Raw genomic sequence first — 19,008 nt, 5'->3', positions numbered from 1 at the left:
GATATTCTCCAGAGTCGTTCTTTCTCACGTCTCTCATTCTCAGAGTGCAGTTTCCCTCTTTATCCCCGAGAAACTCTACTCGACCAGCAAATCGCTCGTCCAGACTCAGATCCTTCGGGTCCACTTTAGACTCAATGTAATGCCAGAATGCTTCATTAACTGTGAGATGACTGGGATGTGAGTAAGTGCAGAGAAAGTCCACTGATGATCCCTCCAGAACACACAGTCTTCTGTCTGAGTACCTCACATTCCAACAGTTCTCATCAAAAACACCTGTAAAAGTAAAACATTACTTTTTTATTTGAATCAGATCATAAACATAAAGTTATAAACAGCTCTGATACTCACACACTGCACTGGAATGGATTTCCTTGTGGCTGTTTGTGGAAACAGAGCAGGAAAAGCTGTCTGGATCACTGGATGAAATCGAAGTGCTCTGGCTATTTTTCCCATCCATTTTTTGTCTATTTTTAGACCAGGAGTAATTAGGTTTAGAGGTGACATTGCAGGACGTGCTACAGGTCAGTTCTCTCTGATTAACAGCAACAGGGCTCATCCTCACCTGCAGGTCTGAGCAGAAATAGTTATAGATGAAGAAATATATGTACAAGGCAGTAGCTTTATAGGAGAAGGAAAAAAAAAAATCTCAACTTCACACCACACACACACACACACACGCACACACACACGCACACACACACGCACACACACACACACACACTGTCTATGCTGCTTATCCTACTGGGTAATGGGGAGGGGGGTCTATCACAGGGCAGACACACAGGCATATACATTCAAACACACACTCATGGTTGCCCAGCCGGGGAACCAAACCTAGGCCCTTCTTGCTGTGAGGTGACAGCGCTACCCATGTAATGAGATTGTATTTCAAGTAATTTTGGATCATTTCTGTTGGTCCATTTGTTTTGAAATGTTCACACAATGTAAAGGGTAGTTGATGTAAAAACAGGGAGTTTCTGACAGCAGTGCTAACATATGGTTAAAAACTATTAATCTGGTATATTTTAACTGGTAAAAACACTATATTCTAACATTAAAATAAATACACATAAACACAGGGAAATGCAAGAATGTGTTGTTTTCAGTAATGTTATGAATATATATGTTAGAAGAACAGACAATTGATTAAATAAAGTAGATATTTGACAGTAATTATAAATACTGGACTTCCACCAGAGCTTTGGAAATGGTCAATATACCAAACTCACATATAGTACAATCACCATGGACTGTTTATTTATTTTTATATTAAATGCTAAGTGTTTGAGGTAAACAGCTTTACATATAATTTTCTCAAGACATTTGCACAGTACTGTATATCTTCATATCAGGTGTATGCAGAAGTTTGAACACCCCTGGTTAAATGACAGGTCTTGTTGATTTTCAAAGTGAAAATAAGCACACACGTCTGTTGACATTTGTCTGCAAATTATAGTGTGCAGTTTCTATTTATTTACTGAGCTTAACATAAAAATGTGCCATAATGTCACACATTCGGCTAGTCAACCAATGAACTACAATTCCCAGATTCCTCCGCCTGCTTACATGACTCCGGACTTCACTTCCCAGAATCCTCCACCTGCTCACATGACTCCGGACTTCGCTTCCAAGAATCCTCCACGTACTCACGTGACTCCGGAAAGGTCATCAGCGGCCTATCACCGCTCAAGTTCGCCTGAGTATTAATGATGTTCACCTGTGGGTTTATGTCATATGACTTACCTAGCTAGTATTTTCAGCCCGGGCTATAGTTAGGTTCGTTGCGAGGTATTGCTTTCCGTTGTGAAACGACTGAGCGTTCTTCCTGTTGTGATTTATCGTGTATGACTTTTTCCTAACCGTTTTTCTCGTTGACCCTGTTTTTGGATTTGCCCTTCTGTACTGTTGCCTGGTTTCTTGGTTTATCGGTTTTGACTATTCGCATGTATTTTGTATTGTGCTCTGTTTTTTCCCTTGTCGGTTATGGTCGCCTTGTGTCTTCTGTTGTTCACTTTGGAACTGACCCATGCCTGTTTTTTGACGACGTTATACTTGCCAGAATCCCCAAGTAAAACTTCTTTTGTGTTTTATATCCGCGAGCGTCTGCTTACTGGTCAAACGTTACACATAACTTCTGCACAGGTAGCATTTTATGTTTTTTTTTTCCCCCCAATATGTTAAATTCAGCAAATAAACAGTAATTTTATATTAAAATTTGCAGAAGTGTGTTTTCTGTAAAGGACATGTTCTTTTTTTACACTAAGAAAAATCAACAAAACATCATTTTAGAAGGGGTGCCCAAACTTTTCCATAGCGCTGTAAATATGCAAAATATGTTTGTCAGTTTATACTGCATAATGTGTCATATAACTGAAATTGTAAATAAATGATCAAGCAAATACCTCGTACAAATATTTCAACATCATGAACAAACAAAATCTTGAAGTGACTGAGCAGCAGATTATAGTGTTGTGTGTTGTAGTTGAGCTGTATTACCTGAAACTGTTAGTCTGACTGCTGAGCTGAGAGATCTCTCTCCTCCTCCTGTGATGATCATGAGCTGATATTCTCCTGAGTCTCTCTCTCTCAGGTCCGTATTGTGAGAGTAGAGCCGAACCCATTATCAGTGTATCTCACTCGTCCTGCGTAGTCTGAGTCTAAAGCTAAATCCTCTGGATGTTTCTCATTCCTCCATCTAGCTTTTAGTCTGGGGCTGAACCAGAAGCTTTGCTGAGGTTTGATGTTCTTTGGGTAAGAGCAGATCAGGTTCACTGCTGATTCTCTCAGAGCGCAGACAGTCTGAGGACTGCAGGACACGTTTACTGTCTCACTCAGAGAACCTGAAACTGAAACAGTGCACAGATCTCACCAATCTGAACTCCTCACAGACTTACACTGTATTTCTGGTTTTCTGATTTCTACTGTTGGCAGCACATTTTTGATCAGATACATACATATGGGTACTTTTATGATAGAACCTGACAGCACCTCCTTCAGTCATTTACAGTCAGCTCTGAGGATGCTGGTGTATAAAATAATAAATTTAATAATTAGAGTAAAAGCACAAAACATGCTGTTGATCTAAAGACATTTGGGAGGTTGGAGGTAAATAATAAGGTAATTCAAATAATGTTAATTTGAGAGCTATACGCTTATTCTAACGCTGATGCCTGCAACATGTTCCAGAAAAGTCGGGACAGGAGCATGTTTACCACTGTTACATCACCTTTTCTTTCAACAACACTCAGTAATCATTTGGGAACTGAAAACACTGATTGTTGTAGTTGTGAAAGTGGAATTTTTTTCCCTATTCTTGTTTGATATAACACTTCAGCTGCTCAACAGTCTGGGGTCTTTGTTGTTTTATATTGGGCTTATAATCTGTCACACATTTTCAATGGGAGAGAGATCTGGACTGCAGGTAGGTCAGTCGAGCACCTGCACTCTCTTACTACAAAGCCACGTTTTCACTTTGCGTCAGTCCATCTCAGATGAGCTTTAGCCTAGAGAAGTTGGTGGTGTTTCTAGATGTTGTTGATATATGGCTTATATTAGAGTCTTAACTTGCATTTGTAGCTGCAGTGACAAGTTAAATGCAACACAGGCTTTGCAACCACTAAAGCCACACAGTGGAGCATACACGGTGACCAAATGAGTCCATAAATGAGCCGCAGGTGTGTGTAATGATGGAGGGGAGGAGCCAGGGAGGAGCAGGACCTGGAATAAGCCAGTCCAGACAGCGCAGGTCCACAATGTTACACTTGAACTGCTAGTTGCTCATGCAGTTTTATGCAAAGTGACAACTGAACATTTTGTGAATGCTCCTTTTATACCCAGTCATGACAGCCTCACCTGTTACCTGTTTACCTGTTTACCTGTGGAAAGCTCCAAAACCGGTGCTTTTGATCATTCCACAAACTTCCCAGACTTACACTGCCCCCTCTCACCTTTTTAGAATGTGTTATTTACAAAAATCAAAAAAGATGATAACGTAAATTTTAATATCTCTTCCGTTGTTCTGTATTGAAATACATCCCTGCAAAAGATCATTTACAAATCACTGATTCCTGTTTTTATCTGCATTTTATCTACTGTCCCAATTATTATTAACTGATAAAGATTTCAAATTAATGTTTCTATCATGGAACAGTTAAGGATGATCAAGTTTTCAGTTCTGTCTTGTTTTCTCAAGCCAGTCTGGGATCCTTGTTGTCGGTTTACAGTTACAGACTGTAGCTCATCTGTTGCTGCACAAGTGAACACAGTTGAATGTTCCTGTGTCTGTCATACTTTTAGCTGAGTCTACCTGGTAACATCTGCATCATTTAAACTACAGACTAAAAATCTCAGTAGCAAACAAAAACTTTAAGAAGCTTAACAGAAGAGAACATCTAAAAACATGTATTATTCAAAAATAAACTGGCTTTAAGGTGGTCACTGCAGACTGGCATGTTTGGGTAATGGGTAAATGGGTAAAATATGAATGCAGGCCAATTTATGGTGAACAAAAAAGGGAACAAAAAATGGACCCTGGAAACCACCGTTTAGTCACTCAACATTAAAGTAGCAGCTTTTCAAATCTAGTAAGAAGGAGGTTCTAGTAACAGAAGCTGCCCCTTCAGATGAGCTAATGCTAAAGCTAACACTGGTTAATCAGAACTGTTAGCTGATGATGAGAAGGATTCATTGTTTTTTACATAAGATCTTTCAGCGCACTTTAAACAGTGAACAGTATAAAGGATGGCAATTAATGTTTCGTCTTCCACACAGTTTAATGTAAAACTTTTTAGCTTCAGGAATGAAATAAAAGCAGCTCCAGCCTCCTCAGTAACACCTTTCCAACATTCCAACTCTGACTAATTTATTGCCACTGCCGTTCTCACTGTAAGTTTGTTATGAGGAGTTTTGTCAAAGGCTTCCCTTTGCTTGACAAAAAGATGAATGTGACTGGCTGAGATTCATGTCAATCATTGCTTTGCAAATGGATACCCTCTACCCCATTCATCACTGTTGTCCAGATGTTGTTTGGGTGGTATTCCATTCTCAGCACTGCAGTGACACTAACCCTGCATTCACACTGGCAGCAACTTCTCCTCATCACCCAAATCGCTGGATGCTTGTCATCTGTGGGCATTTTCTAATGTGAGCTGACCACTGGTCGCCATGGTTTCACTGACACCAAGCAAGAATCAGATACATTCTAGCTAAAAATAAATATTCTAGAGACAAATCGCTCATCTATAAATTAAAACCCTGTGTAGTGCAACACTGTCTGTGCAGTCAGAATATGAGTGTTTGGCCACCGCGATTGCTGTTGTCTGTTTGTGGTGAAAGCACCACTGCCATTCCTCTAGTATAGAGGTATTGTGAGCTGTGGGGCACACCCCAAGGACCTGAGAGATGAGACAGAAAATTGAAAAAAAAAAAAAAAGAAATTTAATGACTCTGTCATAACATTGAGCTGAACTCACAAAAAGGTGCTATCAAAACTGCAACAAGTTCCTCTGAATATCCACTAAAAGCATTATATGAGGCAGCATACCACACTGCAAAGGCAAAAAAGCCATACTCGTTGAGAGAGATCCTTGTTCCCCCTGCAGTTTTTGACATGCGTAGGGCAATGTTTGGCTATGTGCCACTAAAAAAAATGAAAACCATACCACTGTCTGACGCTACGGTGGCATGTAGTAGTAGTAGAAATCTCACAAACAACATTTTACTCACATACAAGCATCCAAATTCGCAATCCAGTTGGATTTGCCTGAGTCCATTTTAAATGAGCTTTGGCCCAGAGAAGATGGCAGTGTGTCTCATGTTGACATATGGCTTTGTGTTGACATATGGCTTTGTGTTGACAGACAGTGATTTCTGGAAGTGTTCCTGAGCCCATGCAGTGATTTCCAGTACAGAATCATGCCTGTTTTCAATGCCGGGCCGCCTGAGGGCCTGAAGATCCCAAGCATCCAGTATCGACCGTCCGCCTTGTCCCTTGTCCAGATTCCCTGAATCTTTTAAAGATATTATGTACGGTAGATGGTGGGATATCTAAAGTCTTCGAAGTTGTACGCTGAGGAACATTTTCCTGAAATTGTTCCACAATTTTTAGATGCAGTTTTTCACAGATTGGTGAATCTCTGCCTATCTTTGCTTTTGAGAGCCTCTCTAAAATGCTCTTTTTTATAAGTACCACTTACTTTTCCAGCCTTTTGTTGCCCCGTCTCAACTTTTTTGAGGTGCGTTGCTGCCATCAAGTTCTAATTGAGTTAATGTTTTTCATAAAATGGAAAAATGTCTCACTTTTAACATCTGATATGTTCTATTGTAAATAAAATGAATTTGAGATTTGTAAATCATTTCATTGTGTTTTTTAATTACATTTATTTTTATTTTACACCGCATTCCAACTTTTTGGAATTAGGGGTTATACATTGACAAGCATGTTTTAGCTGAGGTGGGCCCCAAGTTCTTAAACAACTGGCAAAGGGGCCTCAAGAGGAAAGAACACATCTGCTCTGGTAGGACAAAATATCTAGGAACCAAAAAGGCGCATACCACTTCACAGTGGCGGAGATACCACCCTGCTCAATGCTAATAAGTAATTGCCACCTCACTTTGCTCCTAATTTGCATAATGTTAAAATCCGTAATAAATAATATTTCTGGGAAATACGCAAAAAGGGGGCCTTCTGTCCTTTTTCTGGGAAAACATCGTCTAATTTTACATTTTCACATCAAATGTGAAATAATCATATATTTTAAACTAATTTTATTGTACAATTTAAAATAAATGCATAGATTACTATTTTTCCAGTGTTAAAAAATCATCAACCAACCTCAAAAAGGTTGTGAAGAAATAAATCTCAGGGATGCAGAGATCCAGGAGAAATTTCACAGCCAGTAAAGGTCTCAATATTAGATTTAGTGTCATTATTTGGTCAGGAGAGAAAATAAGGGAGGGCATCTGACTCTACACTACACACACCAGACTAAACACAGCAGTTTAGTAAAATCAGAATAATCCTACCTGGAATAAACAGCAAAATGATCAGTGACAGGACTCCACATCTGAAGCACATGGTTCCTTCTGACCTGATCACAGCAGAAAGCAGAACATATATTTTAACCAACTTGTTTGAAGTGAGCCTTTTTTGCTATCTTTATGCATAATGAATGTTACAATATTAAAACATACACTACTATTCAACAGTTTGGAATCAGTGTTCTCAATAATATAAAGCTAATTTGGTTGTGAGATCATTTGCTGTGTGAGATCAGAGTGGCCCACCTAGTGAAGCCACAGACTAACACAGAGAGAGATGAACAGTTTTATGTGAGAATTCCTCATCAAAGTTTTTTCACTTCAGACAACTTGCAATTTTGACACTGGTGGTAGAAACTAAATAAGCTGGGCCTGATTTGTCCCTTCAGACAAGTTTTCAGTCAGAAGTGATTGAGAGTGCGGATGGTGTGAGAACAAAAACGAGTCTTTAGCCTAATAAATGAGCTCTGGAGCTCAGATCCGAGGCCTTCTGAGATTCTTAAATGTTTGATTTTTATGATTCAAAACATTCATGAGTCCTGAAGTGTGAGGTGATCAGTGATGTAACTGAATGAGTGATTCAGGCAACAGCCAATGAGAGAGCTGGGAAAGATAAAAAGGTGAAGTGTATGAACGTTGTGTGTGCAGCGAACCATCGAGATGGAGGAGCTGCTCGGTCAACACAGGCTTTAAAAGCCTTTATAGTGTTTATAAGGTTTATAATGTGTGGATCCAGACATGAAGTGACTCTGTAATGAAGGGGGCTTGTAGGCAGGCTGCATGCGCAGAGTAGCTTTATTAGGGCAATCCAAGACTCGCAGACACGGTCAAAAAACAGACATGCAGGTACACAGGGGGCACATCCATATAGCAGAAACCAAACAAAGCTACTTACAATAACGCTAACAATACAGAAATAGTGACACTCTGCTTACAGTATGATCAGCTGCCAGTGTAGTGAAATATCTCTCCAGCTCTCACTGTGATGTCTGCTTTTTTAACCACATATTCATCCCCAGTTTACATGTTAGCTATGTTTCTTGTTTGTGTGTAAGTAAGCAGGTCACTCAAAGCATCATAGCATGCAGGAAGCTGTTTCTGTTTTTTGTTTTTCTTGTATTTAGTGGCCTTTTTGACTAGAAACTGTGGTCCATTTTTTTGGACAGTACTGTAAGTAAGCAGATACGTACACTGACCAGAATCCCCAAAGCTTTTGTTTTCAACTGTATTCAGATTATTACTTTCCTCACAGTTTAACAGATAAAAACAGGTTTCACACAGAACAGTTCTGGTAAAGAACATTTTACATTCTGTTGTGAAGACGTCTCCCATGCACTTGTGAGAAATGTGAGTTGCGAGTGTGTTTTTTGTGTCTATTTCTCAACATCCAACTCTAACTTCCTTCCCTTTTTAAGTAACAGAAGTAATTAATAGTCCATTCTCATTTAATCTCTCTCTCTCTCTCTCTCTCTGTCTCTTTCTCACACAATAGTAGTAGAGAATTTAATGCAAATAGCTTGTGGCTCTTTTACTGTTCCAGTTGATTTAAGATATACACCCTTGATGCTGAATTTGAGAATAACTTCATTTTTTCATCTTAAAGGGGAATTAAAGTGTTTTTTTTTCTGCATAATTCAGTGACTGAGATGTAAACAGAGTGATTCAGAGTGGTTTGGTGTGAAATGGTTTGGATTTCTTTACAGTGGTGGTGATAGGAACCAGGGGTTGCCATGACTACAACACAAAAATAGACATTTTTTTACTATCCAAACCACCAGTGAACCCACACGAGCCTTTTGAGGTTTTCTATGGAAAATGGCATGAATGGATTTAAAAATACATTTTTATTAGGAACCCTGAGGGACAGCAGTCCACTTCTCTCTGTGGCATCACACATGCAAGTCCACAGTATTACATGTACATTCAGCAGAGTGACTTTAAAATGTAAAAAAACAAAGTGAGCCAACATGAAGCAAAATAACCAGAGACTGTACAAGGATCTACTGTCTAAAATACAAGAGTCCCATTGTAGCTTGATCTAGTCAAATACAACTGTAATCCATGAAGCGCCGCTTTATCATTTTACTGAGCAACATTACATCTAAATGTTAATAGTAGAATATTTTAAATGTAGTGCATCAGTGTTATTCTAGGTTTTGTCTAATGAATCAGGATTTTTGAAAATGGCAAACTGAACAGAGAGACTGGACAGTGGTGCCGGCCTCACAAGACTCATGAAATGTTATTCTGCTGGGAAAACATTAAACATAACTTCCTTGTATCAATCCTTTTAGAGTCTTTTAATAGAATATTACCTAAATTGTGCATGATAGTGTACAATTATGGTTTTATGTTTTTATACTGCTACCTGTTTAAGTACTGACCAAACTATGCCAACAAATATGGAAAACAGCTCAATGGCCGGCAGATCTGTTTATGTCCTAATACATAAACAGGAGACAAGAAAGAGTGGGCCAACTATCGCACACTTCCTCTAATATCAGTAAAATTATACTTAAGATCATTCAAGGTAGTTTAGATCCTTACAGGAAGTCAGCATGTGTTTCACTGACTACAGCAAAGCCTTAACTGTGTTGACCACGTTAAATTATGGAAAACGGGAATTCCAGAGCGCCTCATTGTTCTAATGACGAATCTCTATACTGATCAACAAACCATGCACAGGACAGAAAACGGACAAACAGAATGGTTCGACATTGGCAAAGGAGTCAGACAAGGCTGCATATTTTCACCTGTTCAACCTGTATGCAGGACTATATGAGAGAAACTGGAAGACGATCAAGGACTCGGGATTGGTGGAGGAAACATCAATAACCTTTGGATGATACAACACAATAAAAGACCTACAGGCCCTTATCGTTTTAGAGTGAAAAGATGGGACTTCACCTCAATATGAAGAAGACTGAGGTTATGATGACTGGAAAGACTTCTAACTTTACCACTGATGGAGAAGATGTGGAGATGGTGGACAGCTTTTGTTCCCTCAGATCAATTATTAACAACAGAGGATCCAGCATTCAAGAAATGCAAACACAGATTGGTGCTCAGCAGAACAAGGATGAAGGAGTTAGAAGAGCTTTAAATGCAACAGTTTGTCTCTACAAACAAAGATCAGAACTGGTCTTCTCTGTGGTTCTTTACGGATGAGAAAGCTGGACTATAAACAGGCATGGCAGGAAAAACATACCTTGGACGGCAAAGAAAACAAACGAATGATCCTTGACCAAATCAAGCCCCACCTCTCACTCGAAGCCCAGATAACCAAACTGAATCTCTTACTTTGGACACACTCTGAGAAGAACCAATTCACTGGAAAAGATCGTTATGCTTGGAAGAGCTGAAGGTAAGAGAGGATGAGAAGCAGCTGCGAGATGGATGGACACAATCAGAGGAATCATGAACCAGCCATTCAGAGGCTTGAAGACTACAGAGAGGTGAACTTGTGAATGAGGAAAGTTCAGCAAGCATAAACAATCGTATGCAAACGTTTTGGTGCCCCTCGTCAAGTGACATGTGATTGTAGATTTTCTGAGTGTAAATAAGGTAACGCACCCTCTACAGAGAACACACTTCTGCACATTGTAATACACAATCAGGGAAGGCTGGGGACAGCTGCAACACTTTTTTTGTTTCTCTCAGTTACTCAGAGACTATCTAGATCACACACACACACACACACACACACACACACACACACACACACACATTTTCTAAGCTGCAGACTATCCCAGCGGTCGTTGGGCGGAAGGCAGGAAACACCCTAGACAGTTCTATGGACTAGACAAACCACATTTTCATATATTAAACTTACATCCGTCCACGAATTATGCATACCATTTAAAGATGATTACATATATCAATCAAAAATATTTATTTGAATGGAAGAAGTCAGATGTTGTAACTGACCCCAACCCTGGGGACGGCTGCAACATGGATCATGGACGGTCAAGAAAAGTCAAAGTGTGTTTATGGTTGTAAAAAAAGGTTTATACTTTTAGATAATTTATTCACTGTGACAAACACCCTGCACCTCCCCCTACCCCACACAGACCTCCACCACACACAGACCTCCACCATACACAGACCTCCACCACACACATGCACACACGTATAGTAAATATAAGACTATAATTGTTTTGGGAATTATTTTGTTTATCATTAGCTGCACATGGTCTTATATTTGCCTGTTCTGATCATAAAATTTAAAATAGATAAATTGTGCTCTTGAAAAACTAAAAATGATGAAAAATATTGTCTGAACTTGTTGCCACCGCACCCATCATCTCACCCATCACAGAACATCATGTGCTGGCTAGACACACTGACCCCGACACCCTCTCACTTAGAAGTCAACAAAACAATGATTCAAACTAAGCAAGTTTAGACTGATTCATCTAAAAGGACACTATGACAAAAATACAGCTCATGAAAAAATTACTTTCATACCTTCAAAATGAGTTCCTTTCAATAAAAACAGCAGCAGATGTTGACAGTGTCTTCTGTCTTTCTGGTAGGGGGAGGGGCTAAATGAGCATGTCCAGTATGAGTGTCATCACTTTAGCATGTTTCTGGCTGGAGGAATAAGATTTGTTGCAATCGTCCAAACTCTCCTCTACTTGTTTCTAACAAATTGGAAAAACAAAACATTTGGTCTGTGCAAAAGTTATGGCACATTTCATATTTAATTTTACTTTTTTATAATATGTTAAACCCAGCACATAAATAAAAATTTCAGTCTTAAATTTGCAGAAAAATGCCATCTTTACATTTGTTCTTCTTTGCACTTAGAAAATCAACAAAACGTCTTCTGACTGGGGCTTTCAAATTTTTACAAACAAAAGTATCTTCAGTTTAAAAATTCAGTTTTAACAGTTAACAGAAAAAAGAAAGAACAGAAATAGTGAACACAGTCTAGACCACAAAACCACATGTAAACCATATCAACAAGTCTGAGCCACCCTAATGAAGAGCTAGGTGTGATTTGAGCGGGTTGAGATAAGTTTTGATGATTGATTTACAGAAAAGATTTGGGTGACTGTTGACTTGGACACCAAACATGTCTTTGATGATGAACAATATCCAGGGCGAGTGGAATTTTATAAAAACTGCTAAATTTCACTGAACCGTTACTTAAAAAATGGCATCACTTCATGAAAATTATACTTCACAATAAAAACACTGTAACAAAAGTGAGTGCAGGAGGTAAGTGGATGTAGACATGAGCTAAAACTGTATTCTGTTCTGAAGCTCTTCTAGATCACCACCCTCTTCACACCTCTTTGGTCATGTTTCTGTAAGAGTCATACAGTAAACAGAAGAAGCAGCAGTTAACACTGTGGTCACAACTATCTTTATCAACGTGTGAACCACTCTTTCAGCCTCATCTGAGCTAATATAAACACAGAAACTTTTTGTTTTTTAGATGCATCAGATCTGGGAATTACAGGATTCTGGGACATGGTGTGATGTAGAAATGCACGAGAGGGTGGATCCTGACACTGCAGGACTGAGAGGTATTAATGACCTGATCCACCTGCAGGCCCAGTGAGAATCTTCTCTTTTGGAACTGGAATAGAAAAATCAATAAACACTAGTGTGTCAGAGTCATCCAACCCCTCATCATCACTATCTAAATAATAATAACAACAACAACAACAATAATAATAATAATAATTTTAATACTATTTCTTTCAAAACCAAGGTTGCTTCACAGTAGCAATGTGATGGTTCGGTGGAAAATGAACTACTACTCCAGATTAGTCCATCAGCCAAGACATCTTCAGTGTCCAGATTTTGCTTCTTTAGTTTAGCGCTGGAGCTACGAGGCTAACATTGCTAACACTAGATGTCAATAGGCACCCAAATCTTTTCTGTAAATCCAGCCACAAAACTTCTCTCAACCAGCTCAACCTAACATTGTGCAGATGTTTCAGTGTTGTTTAGGATACAGTATGACTTACTGTGAGATATACAAATGAACAATTTTTCTCTTATTAAGCTCATTAGGTGGAGGTGTCTCAGGTCAGACTAACACATTGACTGGACTTAGCAGAGGCCTTTGCATTAAACCCACTGGCTGTTACTCCCTAGTAAAATATGCTATGACCTCATTTTCCTGTTTCAGCAAAGCATTATGGGTAATTTTAACATATGATTAGACAAACATGCAGGCTTTGTATTCTTCATATATTGTTTTATATAAGTCTAGAATCCCTAGTATAAATTAGCCTGAGGGATTAATTGTAAAACAGTTGTGAATAAATGGTAACTAGAGGAAAGTGTTTTCCAAAAAAGGAAGGAAGTCAGAGCTGGACGTTGAGGCGCTCCCACATATATAATCACACCAGACACAGAATACGCTACAGACACGATCTTCACAGCTCAGCTCCAGTGAAGTGACGAAAGTGTGAGAATCCTCAGAATGTAAGTAACATTTTCATTACCGCGACTGTTCTGTCTGCATTCTGCTTTAAAACTGTGAGGAACTGTGTTGGACCCAGATATTCATGACTTTAATGGTCTAAACACAGCTGAATGCAAACGTTTGGCCACTGTGGTCAGTGTATGTAAGAGCTGATTGCTGAATAGTCAGGTTGAATTGAGTTCAGTACGATGCAAAATGCTTTTCTTTCTGTTATTATTAATACATAATTAAACCAACAGTGGCAAAACTGCAGGTCTTTGATAAGGGATTTCAACACAGAACAAGAATTAAGCTGACAAAACCAAAGTTTTTCTATTAATCCTGTTACTTTAAACCTAGATTAAAAATAATCAGGATTACATTTAAACTAAAATTTTAGTGCTGGATTATTTTATATTATATTATAGTAAATCTAGATTAAATTTAATCCTTTTGCCCCAATACTTTAACTTCAGATTTAAACTTTATTCAGGGATTAATCTTCCAATTTAGGTGTGTCTAATTTTACTAAATGTGTTTAACAGACTAAATATGCAGGAGAGATTGTGATAGTTTTGATCTAGTTAATGTAAGCTGAACTGCTGGCAGATAGCTAACAGGCTAACAGGCTGCTCTAATAATATTCAGTGTTAGGCTTTAGATTTAACCCCTTAAATGGGCAGAGCCCAGCAGCGGGCCCAAAGTTTCACTACAAACTTTGGCTGCCTTTCCACCATTGAGACAAATGGTTCTCATGGCTGTACTAGGCCGTTCCGCACTGGTCCGGACTCGTGAGACCGGTTACGGTTCGTTTCCATCTGTTGTACCGCTAAATCAGAACCAGGAAATACAAAAGAAAACTACACAAACGAGTGTCTAACTGCTAACAGGCTAAAAGCCATGCACACATTCCGTCTGTCACTCCAACTCCAGTCGCTCATTGCGCTCTGTTTTCCTTTATACTCTAAACGGGTGGTATTTGAGCATCTGTTACTGGAACAGCCTGTACTGCGGTGGGTTTCACCTGTAGCTGGATAACTAGCTACACTGACATTAGCATCGCCCAGCAGGGTACCACTCAAAGCACCACAGAACAATTCTATTTTTGTCACATCAACACCAGCAACATTAATCGAATTTGTGCTTTTGGCTGCGAGTCTTCATCCTCTAAACGGGGGTTTGTAATCAGCGGTTTGCTAGAACCGAGCACATACTGCAGTGGGAGGCACCGTGCACTTGCATTAGCTTAGCCTAGCAGGCTACAGCTTACAGGCCTGATTTCGGCTTTCTGTCACTCCACCATCAATCAGTCGACTTTGCTCTCGCTGTTGTAAGTGTTTATCATCTACATTTATGATAGCAGAGCACCAGTTAGTTGAGCTGAACCTGTGCTGGGGTGTTTGGATCTCTTCAGTTGTGCTAAGTTAACTAGGAGAGAGGAGCTGGCTAACATTAGCTTAGCTAGTTAGGAAGCTCCAGCTCCAGACACCAGAGAACAGGTTTAGTTCAGTCTTTTTTTCTTCTAACATCAGCCGCTCGACTTCGCTTCCTCAGAGCTGATTGATTATCATCTACATTTGTATCAGCAAAAATTTTGTTTGTCAGAATCAAACCTGTTCTGTAGTGAGCAGAGCTGGCAGCCTGCTAGCTAAGCTAATGCTAACCAGTCACGCCAGTCCTGGTTATCAGCACCGTTTACTATTTAGAAATTGGTGTTAGATTGAAGTTTTGATGTTTATTGAATGACGGGTTTAAAATCGTGGACTGCTTTCATTTATTTGCTGTCCGTGTGAGCGAAATGAACTTATTTGATTGTTTTGAAGTTTGAAATAATGCAGCACGATGCAGCACAGTACTGACATAAACATGGAACCGATCAGCGACTAGCTACGTCGAACGGTTCTGTGTCCCTGAGTATGGTTAGCTAACTGTGCTCAGCCTGGTTTTTAAGCATTCCTTGTCGAACTGTGTCCGTGTGGGAACGCCACTGGAACAGTTACCCTCTATGCTCAAAACTGTTCAGCTCTGCAGTGAAAAAGAGGCCTCCTATAACCTAAGAATAACTCAGGGGTTAAGAAATTATTGAGTTTTTGCAGTAAAACTGCAGTTTATAGAATAAGATACAGAACATTGTATTTAAAATAGTTCAATTCAAATTGCTGATATGTTTTGTATATAATTTAATCTTCTCAGTGCTGGCTTAACAGCTCCCCCTGACGCTGAGCCTCTGAGTCTAATAACGCACTGATTTAATGTCTAAATTCCCTCTTTGCCTGTGAGAGCTGTTTTTAATATATGCTAGTTTTCACTCTAAATGAAAATAAAAACATAACTTACAGACAGTGATTAGTGTGGAGAGTAATGTTGCTGTTTATTTATACTGCTGAATCCATCATGGCAGACAACTAAAATGAATGGATGTTTAAGGTTTTAATGGCAGATTAAGGCTTTAATCACAGATCTGTTAGACCATGTTTAAAATTTAATGGTGCAACAGAACTCGATTTAACATAAAACCTAGAGTAATAAATCATTGATCAGCTCTAAACTCTGTTTAATTTAGTCCTTGTTGGTGTGACCCACCCTCAGTCTCTGTGTTTTGGCTGCTCTGATCTGTAGCTCAAACCGCTGTATGGTAAATGCAGTAGATCTGTAAATAGTGTCTGAAACAGCCAAACATTTCTGCAGGGTGGTGAGTGATAGTTTGTGGTTTTACAATGTTAACTGAAAGTATTTAGACGGATGTGTAGTGTTGGTCATGTTTTCCAGAGGAAGTTGCCTAGATGAGTGTATAACTTAGAATGCATACACACTGACCGGCCACTGCATTAAATTTCTACACTCATTGTCCATTTTATCAGCTCCACTGACCATATAGGGGCAATTTGTAGTTCTACAGTTACAGACTGTAGTCCATCTGTTTCTCTGCATACTTTGTCACCCTGTTCTTCAGTGGTCAGGACCCCCATGGACCCTCACAGCGCAGGTACTATTTGGGTGGTGGATCATTCTCAGCATTGCAATAACACTGATGTGGTGGTGTTGTGTTAGTGTGTGTTGTGCAGGTCTGAGTGGATCAGACACAGCAGTGCTGCTGGAGTTTTTAAACACCTCAGTGTCACTGTTGGACTGAGCATAGTCCACCAACCAAAAATATCCAGCCAACAGTGTCCTGTGGGCAGCATCCTGTGTCCACTGATGAAGGACTAGAGGATGACCAACACAAACTGTGCAGCAGCAGATGAGCTATCATCTCTGACTTTACATCTACAAGGTGGACTGACAAGGTAGGAGCGTCTAATAGAGTGGACAGTGAGTGGACACAGTGTTTAAAACTCCAGCAGCACTGTCTCCTTCATCTCCCACCGCGTTTCATAAAACATAAAAAGTTAGATTTCTGTTTCTGCTTTGATCAGGTCGGGTGGAACCATGAGCTTCAGATGTGGAGTCCTGTCACTGATCATTCTGCCCTTTATTTCAGGTAGGATTGAACTGCTGTGTGATTTTGCTGAGTCCAGTGTATCTAATGTTTACCAAAGATAATGAATGAACCAAAGATAGTATTTTTTGAAGGAAAGCATGGCCTGACTCGGGAGACAGACTGGGTGGATAAAGAAAACAAGAATGTCTAAAGCAGAATACAAAATTTGCAGTGTATTTATAGTGTAGTTTAGTTGTACTGTGTAACAGATAAGCTATGTTACTTGCCTTTACACTTACTAACACATTCACTTTGTGACCTGCCTTTATAACGTCTTAAATTCCTGTTTTATAACATCACATAAACATATTCAATTATGAGCAGCTTTAATGGTTTATGCTATGCATGGTCAAGAATGATGCTCAACATATAACATTACCAAAGCATATTTACAATGTATTACATGTGCCAAATTTACAGAAAGTGTTTCCAAAGTTTTTCTTACTTAAACATGACAATATGGTGCCACACAACACCAATACAACTATTTTTTACTAGCTTCTGCCAGTATTATTTAAAATATTAATGAATACAAGATCAGATGTGGGTAGTAACCAAGGACAGTTACAACTTTACATTTATAAATGATTTACAGTTACATTAAAAAGAGAAGAACAGAGCCTAACAAAGTTCAGATGCTAATAAATGCTGGACGTACTAGGGGCTACAGCAGTTCTACATTCAGTATTGAGAGATATATAATTGTTATAATTGCAGTGAAATGTGATTTTACACACATATGTTGTAATCTATCAATGGCCAATGTGTCAGGTTGACCAGTTCTTCTGACTGAAGGTACAGACCCATTTGTATGTAGCAGAGACAGAAGAGCTTCAAGTTACTGAGAGTAGAAATAATCAGAATTAGAGTCAGTTCTACAGTGTAAGTCTGTGTGGAGTTCAGATTGGTGAGATCTGTACACTGATTCAGTTTCAGGTTCTCTGGGTCAGAGAGTGACCGTGTACTGCAGTCCTCAGACTGTCTGCGCTCTGAGAGATTCAGCAGCGAACCTGATCTGCTCTTACTCAACCACCACCAAACCTCAGCAAAGCTTCTGGTTCAGCCCCAAACTAAAGGCTAAATGGAGGAATGAGGAAGATCCAGAGGATTTAGCTTTAGACTCAGACTACGCAGGACGAGTGAGATACACTGATTATGGGTTCGGCTCTACTCTCACAATAACGGACCTGAGAGAGAGAGACTCAGGAGAATATCAGCTCATGATCATCACAGGAGGAGGAGAGAGATCTCTCAGCTCAGCAGTCAGACTAACAGTTTCAGGTAATTAACTATTTTTGTGATGTTGAATTATTTTTACAGGGGATTTGACAGAATATTTTTCTGAAATTTCAGTGCTAAAACATCATATTCTGACATACTGCATATAGAGTCGTATGCACAGTTCAAATGACATGTTTTTTGAAAATCTGTTAACACATCCTCTACAGAGACACACACTTCCACACTTTTTAATGCAGAATTACTGTTTATTTACTGAGTTTAAAATGTGGCCTGTGCAAATGTTAAGACACATTTTATATTTTATATTTTATTAATGTTAAACTCTGCAAATGAACAGAAACTCTGCACTAACATTTGCAGAAATATTTAAATGCAGGACCGTAAATAGGATCAAAGTGACCCACATCACTCAGTGAATAAACTAACAGCTGAATGTATGTATTACATCAACTGTTAATTTCTGCTTTTGATTTTCATTTATTTATTTTACCAAATCATTAATATTTTTTACCTATCCAGAATTATTACGTACCTTTTCATTTTATTTGCTTTTCCTCTTTTCTTCCAGGGTATATTTCGTTTTTTTCCATCTGAATTTACATGACCAAATTGTAAGGCAAATTATTCAGTAACTGCATGAAATAAATGTAAATTTTTATTTTATTTATTTATTTTCCTGTAAAAGCTCCCCTCAAATTAACAGAACATGTGTTTTATGATCACACATATTGCTACATGCTTACAATTTACTGCTGAAAGCCAAAAATCTCAGACGCTCTTTGTATCATTTTATAAAAATAATTTTTACAGAGCAGATCACTGA

Source organism: Colossoma macropomum, unplaced genomic scaffold, assembly GCF_904425465.1.
Source record: "Colossoma macropomum unplaced genomic scaffold, Colossoma_macropomum, whole genome shotgun sequence".
Classification (NCBI taxonomy): Eukaryota; Metazoa; Chordata; class Actinopteri; order Characiformes; family Serrasalmidae; genus Colossoma; species Colossoma macropomum.
This window is presented reverse-complemented; position numbering follows the sequence as displayed.